Here is a 6,554-nt window from a genome sequence, read left to right as displayed (position 1 = left end):
ACATCCATAGATCCCCCAAAGTTGTAGCGCAAGTTGACAGGATGGTTAAGAAGGCTTATGTTGTGACGGCCTTTATAAGTCAGGGGATTGAATTCAAGAACCGCAAGGTATCGTTTATATCTATTTTTTTATTTAGACACAGCACAGCGTAGGCCCTTCTGCCCTTCGAGGCACGCCACCAGCAATCACCCAATTTAATCCTAGCTCTAATCACGGGACATCTACAATAACCTCTTTGGACTGTGGGAGGAAATCAGAGCACCCAGAGGAAACACACGCGATCGCGTGGAGAACACACAAAATCGCAGTGGCAGGAATTGAAACTGGGTCACCGATACCGTAAAGCGTCGTGCTAACCACTACACTACCGTACCGCCCCAATGTTATGGCTCTATAAAACCCTAGTTAGATTACTCCTGGAGTACTGTGTTCAGCTCTGGTCACTTTGTTATAGGAAGGATGTAGAAAGTTTAGAGAGGGTGCTGAGGAGATTTAGAAGGATCTCACCCGGGCAGAGGACTTATGAAGGTAGGTTGAGCAAACCAGGGCTTTTTTGTTTGGAGCAAAGGAGGATGAGGGGCAAATTGACAGAGATGATAAGAGGCATAGATTGAGTGGACAGTCCACTCAATTCCCAGGACAGAAATAGCCAATATCAGGGGGCATAATTTTAAGGAGATTGGAAAGTGTAGGGGGGAGGGGTTATCAGAGGTATTTATTTTACATAGAGAGTGGTGGGTCTGTGGATGATCCAGTTAGGGTTGGTGGCAGAGGCAGGTAGATTAGGGGTGTTTAAGAAACTCTTAGATAAGAACATGGATAACAGGAAATATGGGACACTATGTAGGAGGAAAGGAGTAGATTGATCTTAGAGTGGCACGTTATTCCCTTTGTTTTCCGTAGAAGAAAAGCTTGATCAATTCTGGATGGTTGAAAGAAAAAATTAGATATAATAGAACTTGACAGGATAAATTTGTTCAATCCAAAAAATTTACGAAATTGAAACCATATTCATATTGTATGTTTGTTCCCGATGTTGGGGAAGTCCAGAATGAGGGGTCACAGTTTGAGGATAGAGGGGAAGCCTTTTAGGACCGAGATTAGGAAAAACTTCTTCACACAGAGAGTGGTGAATCTGTGGAATTCTCTGCCACAGGAAACAGTTGAGGCCAGTTCATTGGCTATATTTAAGAGGGAGTTAGATATGGCCCTTGTGGCTAAAGGGATCAGGGGGTATGGAAGCAAGGCTGGTACAGTGTCCTGAGTTGGATGATCAGCCATGATCATAATAAATGGCGGTGCAGGCTCGAAGGGCCGAATGGCCTACTCCTGCACCTATTTTCTATGTTTCTATGTTTAATTATTGGATTTATCATTTATTTATTCAATTTAGTAAATGCAAAGGGAAGTGCAGCTCCTAGAATAGAAGCCAGCGAAAACCCCTGTACAGACTCCTGCTTGAGGTTCATCCATCGTGGACATTGAGTTTCATCCAACTCTTGTGTCCAAAACGTTAAATATTGAATATTAATTGCCCAGTAATAAAATCTAAGATTTGGCAAAGCCAAACTGCCTTCCTTTTTTGATTTCTGTAGATATTTCTTACTTAACCTGAGATTTCTATTCTGCCATAAATATGAAGAAATTTTAGAATCAATAATATCAAAAAAAGATTTGGGGATAAAAATTGATACCGCCTGAAATAGATACAGAAATTTAGCTAAAATAATCATCTTAATAGTATTAATTCAACCAATCAAAGATAAGGACAATGGGGACCATTTAGTAAACAGTGGTTTAACATGATCAATTAAGGGTAAAAAATTAACTTTCAATAGATCCTTACACTTCTTAGTAATTTTAACACCCAAATAAATAAAATGATCAATATCTAATCTAAATGGTGATTGTCTATAAATTGGAATTTGCATATTTAATGGAAAAAGCACACTCTTATCAAGATTCAGTTTATAACCATAAAAACTACTAAACTGAGCAAATAGTGTTATTACTGCGGGAATGGATTTCTGTGGGTTAGAGATATATAGTAACAGGTCATCTACATATAGTGATACTTTATGTGTCCCATTCCCACGAATAATGCCAAATATATTAGGTGAATCACAAATAGCAATTGCCAAGGGCTTCAGGGCGATATCAAATAGTAAAGGGCTTAAAGGACAGCCCTATCTATTGCCTCGAAAAAGCCTGAAAAAGGGGGATCTCTGATTGTTGGTAAATACAGCAGCCAGAGGTGTATGATACATCAATTGAATCCAGGATATAAATTTTGAGCTGAAATTAAATTTCTCAAGTATATTAAATAAATATTCCCATTCAAGTCTGGCAAACGCCTTCTCGATGTCAAGCGAAATAACACATTCTGGAGTTTTAGATGGAAGTAGTGTATGCAATGTTCATTAGCATCCTAACATTAAAATGTGAGTAACGATTTTTAATAAATCCTGTCTGATCTTCGGAAACAATTTGTGGTAGTACCTTCTCTATTCTAATTGCTAAAAGCTTTTCTTCTATGGAAAACAGAAGGAATAACATGTTTTCATGATTTATTCATGGATGATTGTTTTATGTCTTTTAAACAGTTGTCTAATAAATAGAATTTGCCTAGATCACACTTTTTCAGATACTTACAGATAAGAAACTTTCTGAACGCTACTTTACCTACCTTTCCGATATCGCATCAAATTGAAGTTACAGAAAAATTTTTAGGTTTAAACCCTTATCAGAAGAGTTTAATAGAAATTATTTATGATCTGATTACGAAAATACGTATAGGTACATTTGATAAAATTAAGAATAAGTGGGAAAGAGAACTTCAAATATCTTTATCTTCAGAGAAATGGGAGAAAATTCTTCAACTAGTTAATACTTCTTCAATGTGTGCCAGACACGCCTTGATACAATTTAAGATGGTTCACAGGGCTCATATATCCACGGATAAGTTAGCTCGATTTTACTGCCATATAAATCCTGTTCGTGATAGATGTAATTCTGAGGTAGCTTCCTTGACACATATATTCTGGTCTTGTCCTCTTCTAGCAAAATATTGGAAAGATATTTTTGATATTATTTCAGTAGTTCTGCAAATTGATTTACAACCTCATCCTATTACTGCAATTTTTGGACTACCAGTGATAGACTCTAGTCGTTCATCCTCGTCAGCTTGTCGTCTAATTGCATTTGTTACAGCCAGAAGATCCATTTTACTTAAATGGAAAGATTCTAATCCCCCCACTACATTTCAATAGTTTTCCCAAACAATTAAACTTGCATGCCTAAACTTGGAAAAAATTAGGAGCGGTGCTATGGATCCTTTGGTTAAATTTGAAGAAAGTTGGAGGCCATTGATTCAGTATTTTCATATGAGGTAAGTTGACCCTTTCTGAATCCTTTGTAGTAATTTTTTGTTCATGTATAGAGGAGCGGAGTTAACGACAAATAATAATTTTAGCCGATGTAATATGACAACCCAATCTTAGTTTTTTTTAAATTTAGTTTTTTTTTAGCTTAGGGTTTTTTTCCTTTCTATAAAATATCTTTTTCATGGTTATTTACTATGAGATTGGGAGGCTAAACTATACTTGTTACTTGGAATCTGTGCTTGTACATGTAATCCCGATCTCTTTGTATCATTACTATTATTGTTATGTTTATTAATTTTGAAACTTAATAAAAAGATTGGAAAAAGAAACTAAAAGATCTCAGAGTGGCACAACACCATGGGCCAAAGTGTCTGTATTGTGCTGTAATGTTCTATGTTCTGTGTTTATAATCAAATATAAAATATATAATTTAATACAACATACTACATTATAGAGCCAGCCAGCCTGGAAACTGGCCCTTTGGCCCAAGTTGTCCATGCCAACCATGGTGCCCACCAAACTAGCCTCATCCGCCCGCATTTGGCCCATATCCTTTCCTATCCATGACTTTAAATGTTCATATTGTTCATATGTAAGAAGAAAATCACTGGAGGTGAGGGAGGAGGTGAATGGGCAGGTGCAGTTTCAGGGATAAGTGCCAGGAGGGAGATTAGTGGGGAGGGATGAATGGACAAGGGAATCATGGAGGGAGTCATCACTGTGGAAATCAGAGAGAAGAGAGGGGATGTAAAGATGTGTTTAGTGAGGACAATGGCCCATTGTTGATGCTGCTTTCACCCACATCTCCTCCGTCACCCGGATATCTGCCTCACCCCATCTTCCTGCCGTCTTAACAGAGATAGAGTTCCTCTTGTCCTCACCTATCACCCAATATGGCTCTGCTTTCAACACATCATTCTCTCCATCTCCAGAGGAATCCTACCACCAAACACATCTTTCCCTCCCCCCCCCCAACTCTCCGCATTCCGCAGGGATCACTGTCTCGGTGATTCCCTTGTCCCTTCATCCCTCCCCACTATATAACCATATAACCATATAACAATTACAGCACGGAAACAGGCCATATCGACCCTTCTACTCCATGCCGAACTCTTACCCTATCCTAGTCCGACCGACCTACACTCAGCCTATAACCCTCCATTCCTTTCCTGTCCATATATCTATCCAAATTAACTTTAAAGGACAACATCGAACCTGCCTCAACCACTTCTGCTGGAAGCCTGTTCCACACAGCTACCACTCTCTGAGTAACGAAGTTCCCCCTCATGTTACTCCTAAACTTCTGTCCTCTAATTCTCAACCCATCTCCTCTCGTTTGAATCTTCCCCACTCTCAATGGAAAAAGTCTAACCACGTCAACTCTATCAATCCCCCTCATAATTTTAAACACCTCTATTAAGTCCCCCCTCAACCTTCTATGCTCCAAAGAATAAAGACCTAATCTCTAAATCCACTAATCTCCCTCCTGGCACTCACTCTGCAAGAAAACAACTACCCATTCACCTCCTTCCTCACCTCCATTCAGGGCCCCAAACAGTCCTTCCAGATGAGGCAACACGTCACTTGTGGATCTGTTGTGGTTGTGTATTGTATCTGGTGCTCCCAAAGCGACCTCCTCTATATTGGTGAGATCTGATGTAGATTGGGTGACCACAAAAAGCAGAATTTCTCAGTGGCCAACCATTTTGATCTCAATCCCAATCCCATTCCCATTCCGACATGTCCATGGCCTACTTTACTGCCATGGTGAGACCACTCCCGGGCTGGAGGAGCAGCACCTCATATTCTGCCTGGGTAGCCTCCAACCTGATAGTATGAACATTGATTCGTCTAGCTTCTGTTCATTTTCCACCCTCCCCCTTCCCTCTTCTTCCATTCCCCACTCTACTCTCTTACCTCTTCTTTTCACCTGCCGTGAGTTGTGTGTCCAGAGATCTGTGCCTTTCTGGGGCCGACTCTCTGGGCATAGAGCTCGGAAGAAGAGACACAGCAGACATTTAACACCGCAAATCAATGAGTTGTTTGTTATGTCTTCCCTCTTGCTGTGAAATGTGGACATCTCTCATTCCCTGGTTAGGGAGAGAGAGAGAGCCTGCGGCATGTTGAATTACTGGGTGAACGAGTAGTCTTTGGGGTACTGCAAGTCTGTGTCTTTACTGATGCTTTGCTTCACGCTTGAGTGCTCGGTGGAGGGCGCTGATGTTTTTTGATGATGGGGGAGTCATTGTCTTGCTGCTTCTTGTGTGTGGGAGGGAGGAGTGGGGGGGCATTTTGGAGTTCTAATGTTTAGCTGTCACTCATTCTTTGGCACACTCCTTTGTTTTCATGGATGTTTGCAAAAAACAAGAATTTCAGGATGTATATTGTATACAATTATCTGATATTAAATAGAACTATTGAACTAATGATAAGTAGAAAAGATAATGGGCTGAGAGAAAGGAACCTCATAGGAAAGGAGGTTCTGGTCACTGAATTATAGGAAAGATGTCAACAAAAGATGCCTCACAGGTGGATAGGGTAGTTAAGAAAGCCTATGGGATGTTGGCTTTCATAAGTCGAGGGATAGAGTTTAAGAGTCGCGATGTAATGATGCAGCTCTATAAAACTCTGGTTAGGCCACACTTGGAGTATTGTGTCCAGTTCTGGTCACCTCACTATAGGAAGGATGTGGAAGCATTGAAAAAGGTACAGAGGAGATTTACCAGGATGCTGCCTGGTTTAGAGAGTATGGATTATGATCAGAGATTAAGGGAGCTAGGGCTTTACTCTTTGGAGAGAAGGAGGATGAGAGGAGACATGATAGAGGTGTACAAGATAATAAGAGGAGTAGATAGAGTGGATAGCCAGCGCCTCTTCCCCAGGGCACCACTGCTCAATACAAAAGGACATGGCTTTAAGGTAAGGGGTGGGAAGTTCGAGGGGGATATTAGAGGAAGGTTTTTTACTCAGAGAGTGGTTGGTGCGTGGAATGCACTGCCTGAGTCAGTGGTGGAGGCAGATACACTAGTGAAGTTTAAGAGACTACTAGACAGGTATGTGGAGGAATTTAAGGTGGGGGCTTATATGGGAGGCAGGGTTTGAGGGTCGGCACAACATTGCGGGCTGAAGGGCCTGTACTGTGCTGTACTATTCTATGTTCTATAAAATATA

This window comes from Mobula hypostoma, chromosome 13 (assembly GCF_963921235.1).
Source record: "Mobula hypostoma chromosome 13, sMobHyp1.1, whole genome shotgun sequence".
Lineage (NCBI taxonomy): Eukaryota > Metazoa > Chordata > Chondrichthyes > Myliobatiformes > Myliobatidae > Mobula > Mobula hypostoma.
The sequence above is the reverse complement of the archived record's forward strand: the minus strand, read 5'-3'. Positions refer to the sequence as shown.